Raw genomic sequence first — 23,484 nt, forward strand, 5'->3', positions numbered from 1 at the left:
GTTGTGTACATTAATAAACAGACCAAATGAAACAGGAGTAATGTAACTTACTGTGTCCTTTATCGCAATTCCCCAAAACCAGCATGAATCAGCATGTTTCCAGCAGTGTGTGAATAGCTCCCGCAGGGTCCTAATGCCTGTCTAGTGAGGGTTCGGGTAACAAACAGATAGAATATGAACACAATACCCATTTCATGTCCAGCGAATATCCTTCAAACTTTTACGCTTACTTTGAGCAGTGTAACACTTTTAAAATATAGAAAAATGTAATTTAATCATTCATTTTTATATTAAAAACTGTGCCCTTTAAGGTAAGTTTATTTTTAGCCCTATTAAAACACATAAAAAAATATTCCAAAAAGTATATTTTTTTCTAAAACATTTAATTACATTCAATTAATTTTAAATATATGAGGTGTTTTTTTTATTCATTGTGCTGTGTTTCTCGTTTTGGTGGGTTTTTTTCATTGATAGTAATGGGAGCTTGTACAAACGGAGTTCCCATTTTTATCAATGATAATACTACATAGTGATTGGTGGTCCAGGCCCACATGATTCCAGCAGATGCGTCCGTACGTGAAAGACATCTTCCCATGCACTGCGCAGCGAATGAAGGCCTCCGACCGGAATCCCACGTTCCTCCGGGACCAACAGGTAGTTTCGTAGATTTTTTTCGGGTCAGAAGCGTTCGTACGAAGGAAGCCTCCGACTTCAATTTTCGGCCCAATGTGTACGTTGATGGCTTTGAGCTGGTGTCCTTGCTGTCGATTCAGTAAAGCACTTTAAAATTTGAAATGGTGAGTTCCTGATGGGTAAGTAACCTGGACAATTTTAATTGCTCGCCCGCCCAGTTTTTGCTGAGTGGATAAGGTTAAAATCGCCCCCCCCTAAGTTCAACTTCAGTGCGACTGTGCATTCACCACACCAACCAAAGTGTGGCATAAATATCTCTGTAGGATGAAAGCCTTTGTAGCTGCAGTATTTGAATATGATAGCCATGACATTGCTCACTGCGCCACAGTTTGCCTCATTGATCTGCTGTACAATCATGCAACACAGAAGGAGGCCATTCAGCCCACTGCGCCTGTGCTGACTCTATGAAAGGTGCTCTTTATCCACTTCCCTTTTGGAAGTTACTGTTGAACCTGCTTCCACCACTCTTTCAGGCAGTGCCTTCCAGATCACAACTGGCTGCGTAAAAACATTTCTCTTCATCTCTCCTCTGGTACTTTTGGCAATTACCTTAAATCTGTGTCCACAGGTTGCAGGTCGGGGCAATAAAAGGAGCGGTGAGCGGCGGCCATGGAGCAGTGTGGAGGCGTGCCACTGCAAGGTACGGCGCGAGCTGGTGCAGGAGGGCGATGGCTGTGAAGAGTGACGTCATCAAGGTCCAGGTCGGTGATTGGAACGTGGGCAGATACAGCAGGAGCAGCGAGGTCAGGGCGAAGGAACGGCGAGAAACTGTAGAGGGACATGATCGGGGCTCAGGGGAGGCGCGAGTTCAGGGCCAGGGACCCAGGGGCAGCACGGGCCAGCCCACACTGCGATATGTGTGCGCACTAGGCCCATGCAGCAGAGCAGGTCTCCAGTTGTCTTGGGTAATCCTTGCCACTGGACCAAGACCTTGCTCTGTCAAGCCCGTGTGGTGGCTGGTGTGCAACGGCCACCCCACGTTAAAAAAAATCCACGCACAGGCATCTTCCACCCTTCAGGATGTAGTTCGGCTCCTCATTGAAACACCTGTGAACTCGTCGGTTTTTTGGCGTGGAAGCAAGTCATCCTCGTTTCAAGGGACTGCCTATGATGTGTCCACCAACCCTTCTGCCACTGGAAACAGTTTCTCCCTGTTTTTTTTATTTATTCATTCACGGGATGTGGGTGTCGCTGGCAAGTCCAGCATTTATTGCCCTTCCCTAATTGCCCTCGAGAAGCTGTTATTGAGCCACCTTCCTGAACCGCTGCAGTCCTTGTGAAGGAATCTCACAGTGCTGACTTTTCATAGCGGTGGAATGGCTTGATAGGCCATTTCAGAGGGCAATTAAGAGTCAATCTCATTGCTGTGGGTCTGTGGTCACTTATAGACCGGGTAAGTCAGCAGATATCCTTCTCTAAAGGGCATTAATGAATCTGATAATTTCATTTGCCACATACTCAGCAAATTTGCTGAGGCAACAGAACTGTTTGGCCTAACCATCAGCCTTAGTAAAACCAAGGACCTCTATCAGCCTGCCCCTGACACCACAGCACCTGCTCCCACAGTTTTCATCAGCAGTATACAACTAAAGTCAGCGGACAGCTTCAAATACCTAACAAGTGATGGGTCTTTGGACAAGGAGATTGATGCAAGGATCTATAAAGCCAGCCAGGCATTTTGTCGCTTGCGCACCAAGGTGTTGAGTCACCACCACATCCGACTGTCAACTAAATTGTCGGTGTATAGAGCAGTCGTTCTCTCATCTCTCCTTTATGGATGTGAGACCTGGACACGCTACAGGCGACACACCAAAAAGTTGGAAGCTTTCCACATGCGCAGTCTCAGATCTACACTCCACATACGCTGGCAAGACCGGGTGTCAAACCTTGATGTTCTGGAGAGAGCACAATCAACTAGCATCGAGGTGATAATCATGCGAGCTCAGTTCCGGTGGGCTGGACATGTCATCCGCATGGATGAGTCAAGGATCCCTCGTCAGCTTCTTCACGGCGAGCTCTGTGAAGGTCGAAGACACCAGGGGCGCCCCCGCAAGCGCTACAAAGATTGCATTAAGGCTAACCTCCAGTACTGTGGCATCCGACCAAAGGACCTCGAGAATACAGCAGCTAATAAAATCCAGTGGCGAACCCTCACGAGGACTGCCTGCCAGACCTTCGAAGAAAGCCGATGTCAACGCCTGCGGGACACTGGAGATAGACGACATCAGGTGGCAGTACTGTCAGCATCAGGCACATCGAACTTCCCTTGTCCGGTGTGCAAGAGTCTATGTGCATCCAGAATTGGCCTATACAGCAACTTGAAGACACATGCCATTGATGATTAGCACATCAACGTCTTTGTTGGATACGACAGACTACCAAGGCATTACTGAGACTCGTGTTTTTTTAAATTTCAGATTCATTTAATGAACTGAATTTTAAATTCCACAGCTGTGGTGGAATTTGAACTCACATCTCTGGATTATTAGTCCAGGAATATAACCACTATGCTACTGTACCCCCTAATTTACTCGACAGATGAGATGTTAAACCGAGGCCCTGTCTGCTCTCTCAGGTGGATGTAAAAGATCCCATGGCACTAATTCGAAGAAGAGCAGGAGAGTTATCCCCGGTCTCCTGGTCAATATTAATCCCTCAATCAACATAACAAAAATAGATGATCTGGTCGTTATCACATTGCGGTTTGTGGGAGTTTGTTGTGTGCAATTTCACTGCCGTGTTTCCCACATTACAACAGTGACTACACTCCAAAAGTACTTCATTGGCCGTAAAGCGCTTTGAGAGGTCCGGTGGTTGTGAAAGACACTATATAAATGCAAATCTTTCTTTCTTACTATCAAAGCCCCTGTCTTCAGTAATTTGCAGCCTGAATTCCAGCACTGCCCCCAGAATGAGCACACAAAGAGCCCGAAATTCATTGACATACCATCCACTATCGCCTGCTTACCGCCCGTTTACCGCCCAAAAATGCAAGTTTGGTTAAAAAACACGTACATACAGCAGACGTACCACTCGACAGAAGATTCATCATTGACATACCGCCGAGCGGTAGGCATACCGTCCACCATATAGAACCGCGCGCATATCACCCAAAAAGTGCAAGTTTCATGACATACCACCGACATACCACCGGAGCTGCATACCGTCCTGGAGAAGGTGGTTTTACTCGATCTTAAGTGGGCAGGAATGGGCAGTAGTGCTCGGAGCAGCCATTTTGAAATCGGGAACAGTTAGCTAAAGCAGCACCTCTGTATTTCTGAGATGAACTGTGACTTTACAGTGCGATTTACAGTGGGAAAGGTATTTTTATTGGTGTTGAGTACATTATTAAGATAGAAGACATTTCAGTTAATATTTTTTTCATTGAAAAATCATTTGAGTTTATCTCAGGATATTTGAGGAGATTCTGGAGATTTAAAAAGAATGGGGCCTGTACCATCTCAGCCTGTATTGCTAGCTACATGTCTAATGCAGGATCCAGATGGGAGAAGGTTTATTGAGCAGAATTATCAGGGTAATGGAGAAGGTCGCAGTCTGATGAGGAGGAAGAGCCTTACCCGCAAAGGATTTTCAGGGAGAAGCGCTCATACTTGAACCTGACCGATTGACAGTGCGTTCAAAGGCTGTGCTTCCAAAAAGAGGTGATCAATGAGATTTGCCAGCTCATTAAGGCAGACCTGCAGCCCAGTACCACCAACATTACTGCACTCTCTGTCGAGATGAAGGTGACTGCGGCACTTTCCTTTTATGCATGTAGCTCTTTTCAGGCATCAGCTGGGGACATATGCTGTATTTCTCAGCACACTACTCATCGCTGCATTCGACAAGTAACCGAAGCTCTATGCACGCAGGATGGAATTTATAAACTTCCCAATGACCAGGGAGGCACAGAGTGAGAGGGCTTTGGGATTTGCACGCATTGCCAGCTTCCCCAAGGTGCAGGGTGTACCCATATTGCCCTGCGAGCACCATTATGCGGAGGTGTACCGAAACCGTAAGGGATTTCACTCCCTCAACTTGCAGCTGGTATGCGACCATACACAGCACATAATGGCAGTGAATGCCTACTTTCCAGGGAGTACCCATGATGCGCACATCTTGCGTGAGAGCACTATGTCTGACCTGTTGAAGTCTGAGCCACAAGGTAAAAGCTGGATGCTGGGGGACAAAGGGTATGGCCTCGCCACCGGGCTCTTGATCCCCCTGAGGAACCCTCAGACAGAAGCCGAGCAACGATATAATAAGAACCATATAGGCACAGGTAATATTATCGAAAAGACAATTGGAGTGCTGAAGCAGCACTTTCGATGCTTGGACCACTCAGGAAGCAGGCTGCAATATCACCCTGAGCAGGTTGCTCAGTTTATAATGGTATGCTGCATGTTGCATATTTTAGCAATCATGGTGTGTCGCAGCACGCTTGCTCATCTGCAGATACTTGCGCTGGAGATGCCCCACTCTCAGACAGCCTTTGCAACTATATTGCTTAAATCAGTACTGCTGGTGCCGATGATTATCCCCCACAACCCCAACATGGAGCAATCGGATGCATTCCCGATGGCAGACTTTAGGCAGTCGCAGATTTTGCATACGCAATCAGGTAGGCCCTGCCATATGCCGCTGTGCCGAACGCCGAATCAATCATATTTACAGTACTTGTGGAGTTTCGATTTTTCACTGATATCTGCTTTAGACTCCTATCCATCGTCATGCATGACTGAGCGATTGTGATGGCCCTGTTCATGTCTCCACTACCAGTAGTTTACACAGGATCATCTCGTGGTTGATGCCAATTACAAAGATGTCCACAGCATGTCTGACAACAAAGCCCCAAACTTACACGGTTCCTCTAGACGTCTCAGGTCAGCAACGAATTCCGCCGCATTCTGGGCCTCTGAGCAAACGTGTGTGTAAAATCTGTATCTCGAGATCTTGATGCCTTCGTCTGGCTTAAGATGGTCCTGTACCAGTGTAGACAGTTCTTCATATGTCTTCTCTGTTGGACTCACAGGCAGGAGTAGATTCTTTATCAGACCATAAATTTTTGGACCGCAAACAGTGAGGAACACCACCCGGCGCCGATCTGCGTCGCCGATCTCCTCCATTTTGTTGGCCACGAAGAACTGGCTCAAACTGCTCACAAAGTCTGCCCAATCTTCTCCTTCCACAAATCGCTCCAACAATCCAATTGTGCTCATTTTTGCATGCAAAGGTTCTTGTTGCCTCATCGCCAAATGTTGTGTATGCAATAACTGTTAGACTGAGTACTGTTTAACTCCAAGAGGTATGACCTTGGCTCTGCTTTATTAAAGCCCAAAGTGACTAATATACAAAATGGCTGGCCTTTTATACTTGGGCTGCACACACGTGCGTGCAGCCCAATGGCCACCAACGGTGATGCCATCTAGTGGCTAGTGATCCCAAAAGTACAAACATGACAGAGGGGGAGGAGGATGAGGAGGAGCATCCAGATGAACCCATGGCACCACCCCCCCACCCAACACCACAGCGGAGGGCACATGGAGCGTATGCCACTGCAAAATTGTTATGTCAGCAGCTCATAAATGAACGCTTTGCTTGAATATAGAGAGCTGCATTTTGGAACCCTGATGATTGTTACCCCAAAACTTTGACACTGTACAAGAGTGCTTAAATTCAACTCAAATGTTTATGTAAAAATGTAAAAAATATACAATTGTAAAACTTTGTAAATCAGCGGCTCTTCCTCTTCCTCTTCCTCATCTCTGGCAGGGGTGAAGTTGGGGGAGGGCTGGGTGATGGCAGAGGTGGAGGCAGTGGATCTGTCGTCTGGTCTCTCTGCGGAGGTCTGGTTTGAATCGTCCGAGTCTGGAAGTACGAAACAACATTTAAAAGTGCTTGGCACCAGGGGAGGTGTCAGGGTTACATGAGTACATAGTACAGTGATGTAGTGCAGTCTTACTTAAATGTCCACCATTGCTGCAGTACTGCATTACATCTCGCAGAAAGAATACATATATGCATTGTGTTACATGCCCCCAACATTGCAGTACATCACATGAGGCCAACATTACAGTGCAATAAACTTACATTACATTACATAAGACCAACATTACAGTTACAGTTACATTACATGACATTACACGACCGGGATTGTATTGAACTGACCATCCTGTGTGGGTGGGTCAGCTCCAATGCCGGTGGTGGCACGGTTGGTATCCCTAACCAGCAACAGGGCACGGATCTCAATCTCCGTCAATGGTACTTACGTTGTGGGTCCTCCCCCGTACGCTGCTGATCGGCTGCTATTGCAGAAAGTGAAGTAAATGAAAGTAAAAATCTTCAATCCATTTAACATCGCACATACACAGGTTCACACATACACACACAAACACACACATGAAAACACTGGGATGATCCTCTTATCATTGCCTGAAAGCACAAATACATGGCTGTAACCTTGGGATAAATAACATCATCCGCATGACACTGAACCTACATTTACATGGCACATGGCACATGGGGGGTGCATAAATGAAATCATTACTTACTCTTGGTACCCTCACCAGGTCGTTCCACCTCTGACAACACCGTTACCCGGTGCATATCATGGTACTTGTGGAGGACACAGCCTCCCCAATTTCGTCCCGTATTCTGTTGTCCTCCTTTGGGGGGATGGCTTTCCATGACCACCGTTCGTTAAGTCGGAGTATCTTTCCGTGATATTCTCCAACAGGGCAGGTAGCTCCATCTCGTCGACGGGGGCGCCCTCAACCTCCTGTCCTTCTTGATGTTCCTGCGCTTAGACTTCTTTTTCAGCATTTTCATTATACTTATATTTATTATATGATTTTTGATTTATAAAATATGTATTATTATTGTTGATATTGTATAATTATTATTTGTTATTAATATTTTTTGACTCTAGAATCTGTGATTAAACCAACTGACCCTCAAAGACCTTGCTGCTCCTTCTCACTCTCTCTCCCTCGACTTCAACTCTCTGCGCATGCGCAGGTAACCTCTGACCCCCAAAATTGCGGGGAAAAAACATCTGCGAAAAAACTGCAAAAAAAAAATTTCCGCATGCGCAATGCAGTGCTGCACCGTCCTTCGACAAGAAAGTCGATCTCGATCGACTATAATGCTGCATACCAGCCATTGCACACCGCTCACATACCGCCCGCATACCGGCAAAAAACATTCAACCAAACTAGCGCTCTTCGGTCTCGGCGGCATTCCGGCAGTTTGAAACAACGCAACGCTGGAATACCGCCGAGAAATGGGCGGACCTTACGTTCTGACGAATTTCTGGCCCAAAGCATGTTTCGTTTGTTAACAGGAGAGAAGGAGAATTTGCAGGATGTATTGTATAACCACCAAAAGTAGAAGATGTTCACTGTGCACTAAGCACTCTTAGTTTAAACATCCATTGCAGTTCTAGCACTATCTATCTCAATTATAGCTAACTGGTCTTATTGGTAAATGAGCAGGCTCATTATGTTCAGAGGTGACCATTTAACAATAATTGCAGACTAGACAATTAGGCTGGTGAAGTGGCTGATTGCCAACAGCACTGAACAAAATGGTGAATCCAATATATCATCCTCCGAAGCATAAAAAAGGAACCTATTCATTGGCCAGTCACAGAATGACATCTTTTGTCCGTGATATACAGCAGACTCTCACTCATCAGCTGCCATCAGTGTAAAATCGTGAATCAAAAAGGGAGGAGAGTAAAGGAACAAAATGAAAACAGGCTCCTAAATAGGCCCCTTGTTCCAAATGTAGTCCTTCAAACTCTGCCAGGTTCCATCTACACTGAGCAGCAATAAATATGTTTTGATTGTAATTTATCTGCAACTCAAGTCTAAACTGAACAATTAATCTGAGTGAGCATGCGAACAATGACGGACAGGTAAAGACCCTCTGGTCCATCAAGCCTGTTCCACACAATTGCACAATATATAAACTCTCCACCCCACCTGAAACCATGTGATCTCCTGGGAGAGGCAAAAAAAAAACAGTTTTAAAAACCCCAGGCCAATTTGAGGAAAACAATCTGGGAAATTCCTCTCCAACCCATCGAGGCGATCGAAACTAGTCCAGGAGATCACTCTACCCCATAATTCCCTGTAGTACCTACTTTCTGTAGGAGTGGATCTCCGCCCCAGCCAGAAACAGGTCCAGCTCTCGCTTGAAGGAATTCAGCGAATCAGCATCCACTGCACAAGATGGCAGCCTGTTCCAGAGATCCACTTGTCTCCGGGAAAAGGACCATTTCCTGACATTTAAACTCAACGCATAGTGATTGGAGAAGGTGCAAAGTCTGAACTGGGAGCTTGTTGTTTGTCCTCAGTTATTGGAACGAAACCTGCCCCATGTTAATCTACTGCCAATGCCAATTCTTCTATTTCTTTCAATTGGAACAAACATCTGGTTAAATCAGGCTCTTTAAATGCCAACATGCAACATGTAATTAGAGAGAAAGCAGTTTTTTTCAAATCTCTGGTGGAATCTCATATATTTCTGCAACATTCAGGAATTTAAAAAAATAACAAAGAAAAAATTCAGAATAACAGCCTTGAATTTTCATTTTTAGAGATGACTGTTTATACAGAAATGTTATACATTGTGTTTTTCATTCACAAAATTCCAGATGTCTGTTGAACCAAATGGGATTTGGCAGTGCTAATTTACACCAAGTTACGAAGCCTAAATGTGGGGGCCGTACTCACTCACAATTCATGACTACATTCTTATTAACTCTTTAAATGTTAGAGTGCCCTAAAGATTTCAGTGGTATCATGTGGCCCTTAGAATCCTATGAATTTTGACTGAAATCCTTCTACATTAAAATCAAGGAGTAGGAAAAATGATCCTTGAGGTGCTGTTATAAATAAGATTGTTTTGAATTACTGAATGAACAACCTACAGCTGGGCGGCAACAGCTTTAATCATTTACCTCGCATTTATTTGGAGGGGATACAGTAATGCAACTATTGTTTTCTGTGCAATGAAATAATGGTGGTATTCACTCCCTCCTCCACCGGCGCACCATGGCCACAGTGTGTACCATCTACAAGATGCACTGCAGCAACTCGCCAAGGCTTTTTCGGCACCACCTCCCAAACCCACGACCTCTACCACCTAGAAGGACAAGGGCAGCAGAAACATGGGAACACCAAAACCTGCAAGTTTCCCTCCAAGTGACACACCATCCTGAATTGGAAATATATCACCTTTCCTTCATCGTCACTGGATCAAGATCCCGGAACTTCGTCCCCAACAGCAGTGTGGGAGCACCTTCACCACACGGACTGCAGGGGTTCAAGAAGGCAACTCACCACCACCTTCTCAAGGGCAATTCGGGATGGGCAATAAATGCTGGCCTTGCCAGCGATGTCCACATCCCTGAATGAATAAAAACATTTTTTTTACCTGAACAAGGTGAGTTCACAGACAACTAGGAGGAGGCCATTCAGCCCATTGGCTGTGTTGTATCTTTGTTAGAGCAAGCTAAAATGAATCCCATCGTCCTGCTTTCTTCCAATAACCTTGTATCTTCCTTGGCTTCAAATATTTATCCACTTTTCCCTTAAAAGATGCAATGGCCTCTGCTTCTATCATTCCCTGTGACAAGGTATTCCCTGCTTTGACATATCTCTTATGTAAAGAAATTTTTCTTAACCTCTGTCCACTACAGAGATTTAGAACTTAAGAATTAGGAGCAGGAGTAGGCCTTATGGCCCCTCAAGCCTGCTCTGCCATTCAATGACTTATCTTCTACCTCAACTCCGCTTTCCCGCCCAAATCCCATATCACTTGATTCCTTGAGAGTTCAAAAATCTAAATCTCAGCCTTGAATATACTCAATGACTGAGCATCCATAGCCCTCTGGGGTAGAAAATTCCAAAGGTTCACAAACCTCTGGGTGAAGAAATTTCTCCTCATCTCAGTCATAAATGACTAACCCTTTATCCCGAGCCTGTGCCTCCTAGTTCTAGACTCTCCAGTCAGGAGAAGCAGCCTCTCAGCATCTATGTCTTCCAGTATTTCCTACAAGTGACCATTCTTCATATGTGAACCTGGGAAACAAATGTCTGCAGCCGATTTGACCATGAAAGCTGAGGCCCATCTTGCTCTCACCTAAGATCCACACTATTATATTTCCAAGCAGAAGTGAGTATATAACAATGAGTTTGGGCATTTCTGACTGACTATTTTCCCGTCCTTGTTTACATGAAAGGCTAAAAAAGGAAAATAAATTGTGTTTATAAAGCACCTTTATCAACACTCCAAAGCACTTTACAGCCAATGAAGTACATTTGGAGTGTAGTCACTGTTGTAATGTAGGAAACGCAGCAGCCAATTTGCGCTCAGCAAGCTCCTTCAAACAGAAATGAGATAATGACCAGATAATTGGTTTTCTTCAGTGATGTTGGTTGAGGGATAGATATTGGCCAGGACACAGTGGGTTGGGGGGCAGCTAATCGTGGCAGTGAGGAGAAGCTGCAATTGGCAGAAGGTTTGCTTGAGGGGCCGGGGGAGCACTCCTGCATCTCCTGGCTCACAAAGAATGCTATTTAGAGCACTTACCTTCTCCAGCCAGCTGCCCCTGTCTCCATTCAACTGCCGGGTTTCCCAAGCCCTGGGAAACCCGTCCGGCAACCGTTGCATTTGAATCAGGCTCCCAACTGCACTGTGGGAGCCTGATTTAAATATTGTAATGAAGAGTCTCGCCTCTCCTGTCATGGTGGGGTGGGTAGCGGGGTTTTCTTCTTCTTCTTAGGCAGCCCCTCGGGGTCGCGGGTGACTTGCTTCCACACTAATATGAGTTCTCAGGTGACTGATGAGACCAATGCAGGATCTACAGTCTCTGTTATGGGTGAGGCAGGTGGCGGTTGGAGGGACGGGTGGATGGGGGGCTTGGGTTGTCGTACCCTCCTTCCGCTTGGCTTCCGCGTGCTCCCGGCGAAGAGACGCGAGATGTTCGCCGCCTTCCCAGACGCTTTTCCTCCACTTTGAGCGATCTTGGGACAGGGACTCCCAGGTGTCGGTGGGGATGTTGCACTTTTTCACAGAGGCTTTGAGGGTGTCCTTGAAGCATTTCCTCTGTCCACCTGGGGCTCGCTTGCTGTGTCGGAGCTCCGAGTAGTGCGCTTGTATTGGGAGTCTAGTATCGGGCAGGGTTTAATAACAACTCTATAACTGCCTGTGCCGATACTTGTCACATAGGGGTTTAAAATAGATTTGTCAAAAAATGGTTGGAACATGATAAGACTAACACTAGGAAACAGTTTTACACCTTTCAACAAATTAATGCGATAACTCGTAAATTCAGATTTGCCCAACCGCTCGTGCTTATTTCCTGCTTTCACGTATCACAGCCCACTGAGCCCCCAGAATTAAGAAAAGCAGAGTTAAAATAATAAAGCAAAGTCCTGGCTTCGCTTAATCGTAGTTTGAAAAATCATGGAAATTGTTATCACGGACTTAAAAGTATAGGTTACATGTGTTCAGCCAACTGGTGAAACTGGAGAATCCCAGAGCAAAAAGGCTGCTCTCTCCTTGCAAATACGGAGGTCTGCAGAACACAAAGAGCTCAGCATTAAAAAGACATGTAAAAATGCTTAGTGTTTGAAACATTACTATCCAAATGAGCCTGAGAATGCTTGTTGTGCTTGCAGACAGCTCCAAAAGATTTCACTGTGTAACAGATTAAATTATTTCCAAAGGGTAAAATTATGGGAGGAAATTCCGAGGCAGTGGGCAGAATTTTTTCCTTTTGGCCCGAACTTTCTGGAACTCATTCTGACTTCAAAATTCAGGAGAGGCCAAACTGCTTAGTCCTCTGGAAAGGTTAACGTTTTACTGCTGTTAAAAGCTGCACAGGCCCACAACGCTTATTATTTCTATCAGCGGTGCTTGTAACGAGCAACGACCTTCTGCACGAAAGGACAAAAACATCCATTCAGATATGACCAAGGCTGGGCTGCACACTGCCGAATTGCCCGGTGGTGTTTATTTACATAATAAGTACTGCTGATTGGTTGTTTGACCTTGCATGTTTAACCACACAGCCCCGCGAGGACTGGGACCTGGAAACATGTTGCCAACCTAATCTATGAAAGGCTCCCCCAGTGACTTAGCACATGGTTCGTTACTGAGCCATGGACAAGAGGAGCAAGGGGGATGGAGTATAAAAGCAGAGAAGTCCTGCTACAATTGTACAGGGTGTTGGCGAGGCCACACCTGGAGTACTGTGTACTGTTTTGGTTTCCATATTTAAGGAAGGATATACTTGTATTGGAGGCTGCTCAGAAAAGGTTCACTAGGTTGATTCTGGAGATGAGGGGTTGACTTAGGAGGATAGGTTGAGTAGGGTGGGCCTATACACGTTGGAGTTCAGAAGAATGAGAGGTGATCTTATTGAAACATATAAGATACTGAGGGGGCTCGACAAGGTGGATGCAGAGAGGATATTTCCACTCATAGGGGAAACTAAAACTAGGGGACATAGTCTTAGGCTAAGGGGTAGGTCATTTAGGACTGAGATGAGGAGAAACTTCTTCACTCAGAGAGTTGTTAACCTGTGGAATTCACTGCAGCAGAGAGTTGTTGATGCCAGTTCATTGGATATATTCAAGAGGGAGTTAGATATGGCCCTTACGGCTAAAGAGATCAAGGGGTATGGAGAGAAAGCAGGAAAGGGGTACTGAGGGAATGATCAGCCATGATCTTATTGAATGGCGGTGCAGGCTTGAAGGGCCGAATGGCCTACTACTGCACCTATTTTCTATGTTTTATTGTTTCTATGTTTCTATAGTCTCAGAATAAAGGGCCGCCCATTTAAAACTGAGATGAAGAGAAATTTCTTCTCTCAGAGAGTTGTATATCTATGGAATTCTCTACCCCAGAGACCTGTGGAGACTGGGTCATTGAATATATTTAAGGCGAAGGTAGACAGATTCTTGGGAGTAAAGGGTTATGGGGAGCGGGCAGGGAAGTGGAGCTGAGTCCATGATCAAATCAGCCATGATCTTATTGACTGGCGGAGCAGGCTCGAGGGGCCAAATGGCCTACTCCTGCTCCTATTTCATATGTTCTTATGTTCTTATAAGAGCTCAGGTTTGATTCCCAATCTATGTTCGCTGATCTGAACTGGGGTGACAATAGGAGTGGTACAATTGGCCAAAGCACCTCTGAGCCGAGGAAGGGGAAATCAGACAGTCCAACGTCGACCCCTGCGAGTATGTGTTGCTATTATGTGAGGTTTGGCTAATGGACATTGGGCTCAGGTTAGGTTTGGCATTCACGAGTGTGGAAACTTGGAAGCTGAATTCAAACCGTGTGTCAATGTTTGCAGTCCGAGTAGCTGATATTTAGTGTGACGTAGTTGGCTCAGTATGGGGATACACTGAAAAATGTGGTATATCATTAGTCACGGGATACTTGGATGCTGTAGTATATTTATAATGGGAAATAATTTCTTAGCTCTTTGTAAACTCTTCCAGCCCTGCAACCCTCCAAGATCTCTACACACTTCTGATTCTGGCCTCTTATGTATCCCCAATTTTCATTGCTTCACCATTGGCGGCCGTATCTTCACCTTCCTAGCTAGACCCTAAGCTCTCAAATTCCCTCCCTAAAGCTCTCCACTTCTCTACCCCTCTCTCTTCCTTTAAAATGCTCCTTACAGCTGTCATGTATGTACATGCTGCTTGAGCCACCAAATGGTGTCATTGTTGGAGGCCACTGAGCAGCAAGCACATGGTGCTGCTCTGGTATAAAAGGCCAGCCATTTTGTGAGTCAGGCACATTGGACCGAAATAAAGCAGAGCCAAGGGTGTACCTTGTTCAGTTAAACAGTACTCAGTTTGAACCTTTATTGCATACATAACATTTGGCGACAAGAATACAAGAACCTTTGTTTGCAAAATGAGCACAATTGGATTTTTAGAGCGATTCGTGGAGGGAGAAGATTGGGAAGACTTTGTGAGCCATTTGAATCAGTACTTCGACGATGCAGATCGGCGCTGGGCCGTGTTCCTCACTGTGTGCGGTTCAAAGATCTATGGTCTGATAAAGAATCTACTCATGCCTAGTGATCCAACAGAGAAAACGTACGAGGAGTTGTGTACATTGGTACGGGAACACCTCAAGCCAAATGACGGCATCATCATCTCGAGATACAGGTTTTATACACACGTTCGATCGGAGGGCCAGAGCGCGGTGAAATTCGTTGTCGACCTGAGACATCTAGCGGGACAGTGCAAGTTCGGGACGGTGTTGGCAGACATGCTGCGGGACTTCTTTGTTATCGGTATCAAACACGAGGTGATCCTGCACAAACTTCTGGTGGTCGAGGAGTTGGATTTAAAAAGGGCCATCCAGATCGCTCAATCATGTATGGCGACGGACAAGAGTCTAAAGCAAATAGCAGTGAAGAACCGAACCTCGGCAAGTACTGTAAGTGCAATTGATTCGATGTTCGACAGAGCGGCACATGGCAGGGCCTATTTGGCTACGTTCGCAAAACCTATGGCTGCCCAAAGTCTGCCCTCGGGAATGTATCCGACTTCTCCGTGTTGACGTTGTGGGGGAAATCATTGGCACCAGCAGTGCCAATTTAAGCAATATAGTTGCAAAGATTGTCTGAGAGTGGGACATCTCCAGCGCAAGTGTCCACAGATAAGCAAACGAGCTGCGACACAGCACGTGGAGGATGTGAGTCAGACTAGCGTGGATCCGGATATGCAATCCGAGATGCCAGAGGAGGAAGTGTATGGACTGTACTGCTTCATAAGCAAGAGTAAGCCAATTTTGATTAATGTGAAGTTTAACGCGATACCGGTATCGATGGAACTGGACACAGGGGCGAGTCAATCAATCATAAATGAGACGGCATTTAATAAGCTGTGGGACACTAAGACTGTGAGGCCCAGGCTGAGCCCTGTTAACGCCAAGCTGCGCACGTACACCAAAGAACTGATAAAGGTGATTGGCAGTGCACAAATTAATGTATCATATAACGGTGCGGTTCACAAGTTACCGCTGTGGATTGTTCCAGGCAATGGCCCAACGCTGCTCGGCAGGAGTTGGTTGGAGAAAATCAGATGTGACTGGAACAACATAAAGGCGTTGTCGTCGAAGGAAGATACATGTGCCCAAGTATTGAGCAAGTTCCCCTCGCTGTTCGAACCAGGTATTGGCAACTTCACGGGAGCCAGATGCAAGACCCATCCATCATAAAGCTCGGCACTGCCGTGTATGATGAGGGAGGAGGTTGAAATTGAACTGGACAGACTTCAGCGTGAAGGGATCATATCACCGGTCGAATTTAATGAATGGGCCAGCCCCATTGTTCCTGTGCTGAAAAGTGATGGCACAGTCAGAACTGTGGAGACTACAACGCTACAATCAACAGGGTTTCAAAACAAGATATGTACCCGTTACCGAAGGCTGATGACTTGTTTGCAACGCTAGCAGTAGGGAAGTCGGTCACAAAACTGGACTTGACATCGGCCTATATGACGCAGGAATTGGTCAAGACACTGAGTCTTACATGCATTAACACGCTCAAAGGACTGTTTATTTACCACAGTGTCCGTTTGGAATTCACTTGGCTGCAGCAATATTCCAGAGGAGTATGGAAAGTCTACTGAAGTCCGTTCCCAGAACCGTTGTGTTCCAAGATGACATCCTGATCACTGGCCGTGACTCCAAGGAACATCTGAACAACCTGGAAGAGATTCTACTGCGTTTGGACAGAGTGTGACTCAGACTTAAATGCTTGAAGTGCATCTTCCTCGGGAGGAAACTCGCAGCTGATGGCATCAGACCTACTGACGTGAAAACCAAAGCCATCAAGAATGCACCCAAGCCGCAGAACGTGACGGAACTGTGTTCGTTTCTGGATCTACTCAACTACTTTGGTAACTTCCTACCTAAATTGAGCACCTTACTTGAACCACTGCTATTGAGAAAAGGCAACATAGAAACATAAAAGCATAGAAAATAGGTGTAGGAGTAGGCAGTTCGGCCCTTCGAGCCTGCACCGCCATTCAATATGATCATGGCTGATCATGCAACTTCAGTACCCCATTCCTGCTTTCTCTCCATACCCTTGATCCCTTTAGCCATAAGGGCCACATTTAACTCACTTTTGAATATATCTAACAAACTGGCCTCAACAACATTCTGTGGTAAAGAATTCCACAGGTTCACAATTCTCTGAGTGAAGAAGTTTCTCCTCATCTCAGTCCTAAATGGCTTACCCCTTATCCTTAGACTGTGACTCCTGATTCTGGACTTCCCCAATATCGGGAACATTCTTACTGCATCTAACCTGTCCAATCCTGTCAGAATTTTATATGTTTCTATGAGGTCCCCTCTCATTCTTCTAAATTCCAGTGAATATAAGCCTAGTCGATCCAGTCTTTCGTCATTTGTCAGTCCTGCCATCCCGGGATTTAGTCTGGTGAACCTTCGCTGCACTCCCTCAATAGCAAGAATGTCCTTCCTCAGATTAGGAAACCAAAACTGTACACAATATTCAAGGTGTGGCCTCACCAAGGCCCTGTACAACTGTAGTAAGACCTCCCTGCTCCTATACTCAAATCCTCTCGCTATGAAGGCCAACATGCCTTCTTCAACGCCTGCTGTACCTGCATGCCAACTTTCAATGACTGATGTACCATGGCACCCAGTTCTCATTGCACCTCCCCCTTTCCTAATCTATCACCATTCAGATAATATTCTGCCTTCCTGTTTTTGCCACCAAAGTGGATAACCTCACATTTATCCACATTATACTGCATCTGCCATGCATTTGCCCACTCACCTAACCTGTCCAAATCACCCTGCAGCCTCTTAGCATCCTCCTCACAGCTCACACTGCCACCCAGCTTAGTGTCATCTGCAAACTTGGAAATATTACATTCAATTGATTCGTCCAAATCATTAATGTATATTGTAAAAAGCTGGGGTCCCAGCACTGAACCTTGCGGTACCCCACTAGTCACTGCCTGCAACAACTGGGTGTGGGGCGCATTGCAAGACAGAGCTTTCGAGAAAGCCACCAATCTGCTTTGATCAAACTAGCTGCTGGTACATTATGAGCGGCAGTCGGCGAGAGGTGGGAGCAGCGTCGGAGCGGCCTATAAAGGCCCAGCGGGCGCTCGAGTACCAGCGGCAGTTGGGGAGAGGTGGGAGCAGCGTCGGAGCGGCCTATAAAGGCCCAGCGGGCGCTCGAGTACCAGCTGCAGTTGGTGAGAGGTGGGAGCAGCGTCGGAGCGGCCTATAAAGGCCCAGCGGGCGCTCGAGTACCAGCGGCAATTGGGGAAAGGTGGGAGCAGCGTCGGAGCGGCCTATAAAGGCCCAGCGGGAGCTCGAGTACCAGCGGCAGTTGGGGAGAGGCGGGAGCAGCGTCGGAGCGGCCTATAAAGGCCCAGCAGGAGCTTGAGTACCAGCGGCAGTTGGGGAGAGGCGGGAGCAGCGTCGGAGCGGCCTATAAAGGCCCAGCGGGAGCTCGAGAGACAGCGGCAGTTGGTGAGAGGCGGGAGCAGCGTCGGAACGGCCTATAAAGGCCCAGCGGGAGCTCGAGTACCAGCTGCAGTTGGTGAGAGGTGGGAGCAGCATCGGAGCGGCCTATAAAAGGCCCAGCGGGAGCTCGAGTACCAGCGGCAGTTGGTGAGAGGCGGGAGCAGCGTCGGAGCAGCCTATAAAAGGCCCAGCGGGAGCTCGAGTACCAGCTGCAGTTGGAGAGAGGTGGGAGCAGCGTCGGAGCAGCCTATAAAAGGCGTACCGGTGCAGCTACAGCGGGAGAGAAAGCAAAATAGAAGTAGAAAGGAATCAAAAGGTGACGTCACAGCCAATGGGGTAAATGATTGGCTGGTGATTGGTGAGTAGCTTTTCTTTTATTTTTTTATATCAGTAAGTGAACTGTAACATTGTTATTACCAATTTAAGGATATCTAAGGGTGAAGGCATGGCAGGAGAGCTCAGTCACATGATATGCTCCTCCTGTACCATGTGGGAACTCGGACACTTCCGGTGTCCCTGACGACTACGTGTGAGAGAAGTGTATCCGCCTCGAGCTCCTGACGGTCCGCGTTGCGGAATTGGAGCTGAGGGTGGATTCACTCTGGAGCATCCACGATGCTGAGAATGATGTGAGTATCACGTGTAGTGAGTTGGTCTTACCGCAGGAGAAGGGTCCACAGCCAGATAGGGAATGGAAGACCAGCAGGAAGAGCAGTGCAAGGAAGGTAGTGTAGGGGTCCCCTGTGGTCATCCCCCTGCAAAACAGATACACCGTTTTGAGTACTGTTGGGGGGGATGACTCATCAGGGGAGGGCAGCAGCAGCCAAGTTCATGGCACCGTGGCGGCTCTGCTGCACAGGAGGGCAAGAAAAAGAGTGGGAGCGCGATAGTGATAGGGGATTCAATGGTGAGGGGAATAGATAGGCGTTTCTGCGGCCGCAACCGAGACTCCAGGATGGTATGTTGCCTCCCTGGTGCAAGGGTCAAGGATGTCTCGGAGCGGGTGCAAGACATTCTGAAATGGGAGGGAGAACAGCCAGTTGTCATGGTGCACATTGGTACCAACGACATAGGTAAAAAAAGGGATGAGGTCCTACGAAACGAATTTAAGGAGCTAGGAGCTAAATTAAAAAGTAGGACCTCAAAAGTAGTAATCTCGGGATTGCTACCAGTGCCATGTGCTAGTCAGAGTAGGAATCGCAGGATAGCTCAGACGAATACGTGGCTTGAGCAGTGGTGCAGCAGGGAGGGATTCAAATTCCTGGGGCATTGGAACCGGTTCTGGGGGAGGTAGGACCAGTGCAAACCGGACGGTCTGCACCTGGGCAGGACCGGAACCAATGTCCTAGGGGGAGTGTTTGCGAGTGCTGTTGGGGAGGAGTTAAACTAATATGGCAGGGGGATGGGAACCAATGCAGGGAGACAGAGGGAAACAAAAGGGAGGCAGAGGCAGGAGACGGAGGGGAGATGGGGGGGGGGGGTGGGGGGCGGAGAGGCCCGGGGCGGGGAACAGGAAGGGCCACTGTGCGGCAGAATTCTAAAAGGACAAAGGGTGTTAAAAAAACAAGCCTGAAGGCTTTGTGTCTTAATGCAAGGAGTATCCGCAATAAGGTGGATGAATCAACTGTGCAAATAGATGTTAACAAATATGATGTGATTGGGATTACGGAGACGTGGCTCCAGGATGATCAGGGCTGGGAACTCAACATCCAAGGGTATTCAACATTCAGGAAGGATAGAATAAAAGGAAAAGAAGGTGGGGTAGCATTGCTGGTTAAAGAGGAGATTAATGCAATAGTTAGGAAAGACATTAGCTTGGATGATGTGGAATCTATATGGGTGGAGCTGCAGAACACCAAAGGGCAAAAAACGTTAGTGGGAGTTGTGTACAGACCTCCAAACAGTAGTAGTGATGTTGGGGAGGGCATCAAACAGGAAATTAGGGGTACATGCAATAAAGGTGCAGCAGTTATAATGGGAGACTTTAATATGCACATAGATTGGGCTAGCCAAACTGGAAGCAATACGGTGGAGGAGGATTTCCTGGAGTGCATAAGGGATGGTTTTCTAGACCAATATGTCGAGGAACCAACTAGGGGGGAGGCCATCTTAGACTGGGTGTTGTGTAATGAGAGAGGACTAATTAGCAATCTCATTGTGCGAGGTCCCTTGGGGAAGAGTGACCATAATATGGTGGAATTCTGCATTAGGATGAAGAATGAAACAGTTAATTCAGAGACCATGGTCCAGAACTTAAAGAAGGGTAACTTTGAAGGTATGAGGCGTGAATTGGCTAGGATAGATTGGCGAATGATACTTAAGGGGTTGACTGTGGATGGGCAATGGCAGACATTTAGAGACCGCATGGATGAATTCCAACAATTGTACATTCCTGTCTGGCGTAAAAATAAAAAAGGGAAGGTGGCTCAACCGTGGCTATCTAGGGAAATCAGGGATAGTATTAAAGCCAAGGAAGTGGCATACAAATTGGCCAGAAATAGCAGCGAACCTGGGGACTGGGAGAAATTTAGAACTCAGCAGAGGAGGACAAAGGGTTTGATTAGGGCAGGGAAAATGGAGTACGAGAAGAAGCTTGCAGGGAACATTAAGGTGGATTGCAAAAGTTTCTATAGGTATGTAAAGAGAAAAAGGTTAGTAAAGACAAACGTAGGTCCTCTGCAGTCAGAATCAGGGGAAGTCATAACGGGGAACAAAGAAATGGCAGACCAATTGAACAAGTACTTTGGTTCAGTATTCACTAAGGAGGACACAAACAACCTTCCGGATATAAAAGGGGTCAGAGGGTCTAGTAAGGAGGAGGAACTGAGGGAAATCTTTATTAGTCGGGAAATTGTGTTGGGGAAATTGATGGGATTGAAGGTCGATAAATCCCCAGGGCCTGATGGACTGCATCCCAGAGTACTTAAGGAGGTGGCCTTGGAAATAGTGGATGCATTGACAGTCATTTTCCATCATTCCATTGACTGGATCAGTTCCTATGGAGTGGAGGGTAGCCAATGTAACCCCACTTTTTAAAAAAGGAGGGAGAGAGAAAACAGGGAATTATAGACCGGTCAGCCTGACCTCAGTAGTGGGTAAAATGATGGAATCAATTATTAAGGATGTCATAGCAGCGCATTTGGAAAATGGTGACATGATAGGTCCAAGTCAGCATGGATTTGTGAAGGGGAAATCATGCTTGACAAATCTTCTGGAATTTTTTGAGGATGTTTCCAGTAAAGTGGACAAAGGAGAACCAGTTGATGTGGTATATTTGGACTTTCAGAAGGCTTTCGACAAGGTCCCACACAAGAGATTAATGTGCAAAGTTAAAGCACATGAGATTGGGGGTAGTGTGCTGACGTGGATTGAGAACTGGTTGTCAGACAGGAAGCAAAGAGTAGGAGTAAATGGGTACTTTTCAGAATGGCAGGCAGTGACTAGTGGGGTACCGCAAGGTTCTGTGCTGGGGCCCCAGCTGTTTACACTGTACATTAATGATTTAGACGAGGGGATTAAATGTAGTATCTCCAAATTTGCGGATGACACTAAGTTGGGTGGCAGTGTGAGCTGCGAGGAGGATGCTATGAGGCTGCAGAGTGACTTGGATAGGTTAGGTGAGTGGGAAAATGCATGGCAGATGAAGTATAATGTGGATAAATGTGAGGTTATCCACTTTGGTGGTAAAAACAGAGAGACAGACTATTATCTGAATGGTGACAAATTAGGAAAAGGGAAGGTGCAACGAGACCTGGGTGTTATGGTACATCAGTCATTGAAGGTTGGCATGCAGGTACAGCAGGCGGTTAAGAAAGCAAATGGCATGTTGGCCTTCGTGGCGAGGGGATTTGAGTACAGGGGCAGGGAGGTGTTGCTACAGTTGTACAGGGCCTTGGTGAGGCCACACCTGGAGTATTGTGTACAATTTTGGTCTCCTAACTTGAGGAAGGACATTCTTGCTATTGAGGGAGTGCAGCGAAGATTCACCAGACTGATTCCCGGGATGGTGGGACTGACCTATCAAGAAAGACTGGATCAACTGGGCTTGTATTCACTGGAGTTCAGAAGAATGAGAGGGGACCTCATAGAAATGTTTAAAATTCTGACGGGGTTAGACAGGTTGGATGCAGCAAGAATGTTCCCAATGTTGGGGAAATCCAGAACCAGGGGTCACAGTCTAAGGATAAGGGGTAAGCCATTTAGGACCGAGATGAGGAGAGACTTCTTCACCCAGAGAGTGGTGAACCTGTGGAATTCTCTGCCACAGAAAGTGGTTGGGGCCAATTCACTAAATATATTCAAAAGGGAGTTAGATGAAGTCCTTACTACTCGGGGGATCAAGGGGTATGGCGAGAAAGCAGGAAGGGGGTACTGAAGTTTCAGTTCAGCCATAAACTCATTGAATGGTGATGCAGGCTAGAAGGGCTGAATGGCCTGCTCCTGCACCTATTTTCTATGTTTCTATGACCCATGTAAACTTTTAGTTTTTGCCTGTGACGCATCGTCATATGGAATTGATTGCGTGTTACAACAAGCCAATGAGTCGGGGAAATTTCAACCTGTCACGTATGCATCCAAAAGTTTGTCTAAAGCAGAAAGAGCCTACAGTATAGTAGAAAAAGAAGCTTCAGCGAGTGTGTATGGTGTTAAAAAGATGCATCAATACCTGTTCCATCTGAGGTTTGAATTAGAGACCGATCACAAGCCGCTCATTTCGCTGTTTTCTAAGAGCAAAGGTATCAATACCAATGCTTCATCCCGCATCCAAAGGTGGGCGCTGACATTATCTGCCTATGATTATGTCATTTGCCACAGACTTGCCACAAAGAATTGTGCCGATGCTTTGAGCTGGTTGCTATTGCTCACACCGGAGGTGGAAATGCCACAACCGACAGATTTAATGTTAATCCGCACACACATGGTGCTGCTCTGGTATAAAAGGCCAGCCATTTTGAGAGTCAGGCACTTTGTGCCAAAATAAAGTAGAACCAAGGGTATACTTTGTTCAGTTAAACAGTACTCAGTTTGTACCTATATTGCATACATACAACAGCCTACCACTTTGTCCAAGAATTTGGTCACCTGGCCTAATATATGGCTCGGTGTCAATGTTTGATGGATAAAGCTTCTGTGAAGCGCCTTCGGACATTTCACTACATTAAAGGTGCTTATATAAATACAAGCTGTTGTTGTTTTCAGATGACTCAATACTACATTGGGATTGATTTGAGTTATATGTAGGTA

Source organism: Pristiophorus japonicus, chromosome 2 (genome assembly GCF_044704955.1).
Source record: "Pristiophorus japonicus isolate sPriJap1 chromosome 2, sPriJap1.hap1, whole genome shotgun sequence".
NCBI classification, from domain to species: domain Eukaryota; kingdom Metazoa; phylum Chordata; class Chondrichthyes; family Pristiophoridae; genus Pristiophorus; species Pristiophorus japonicus.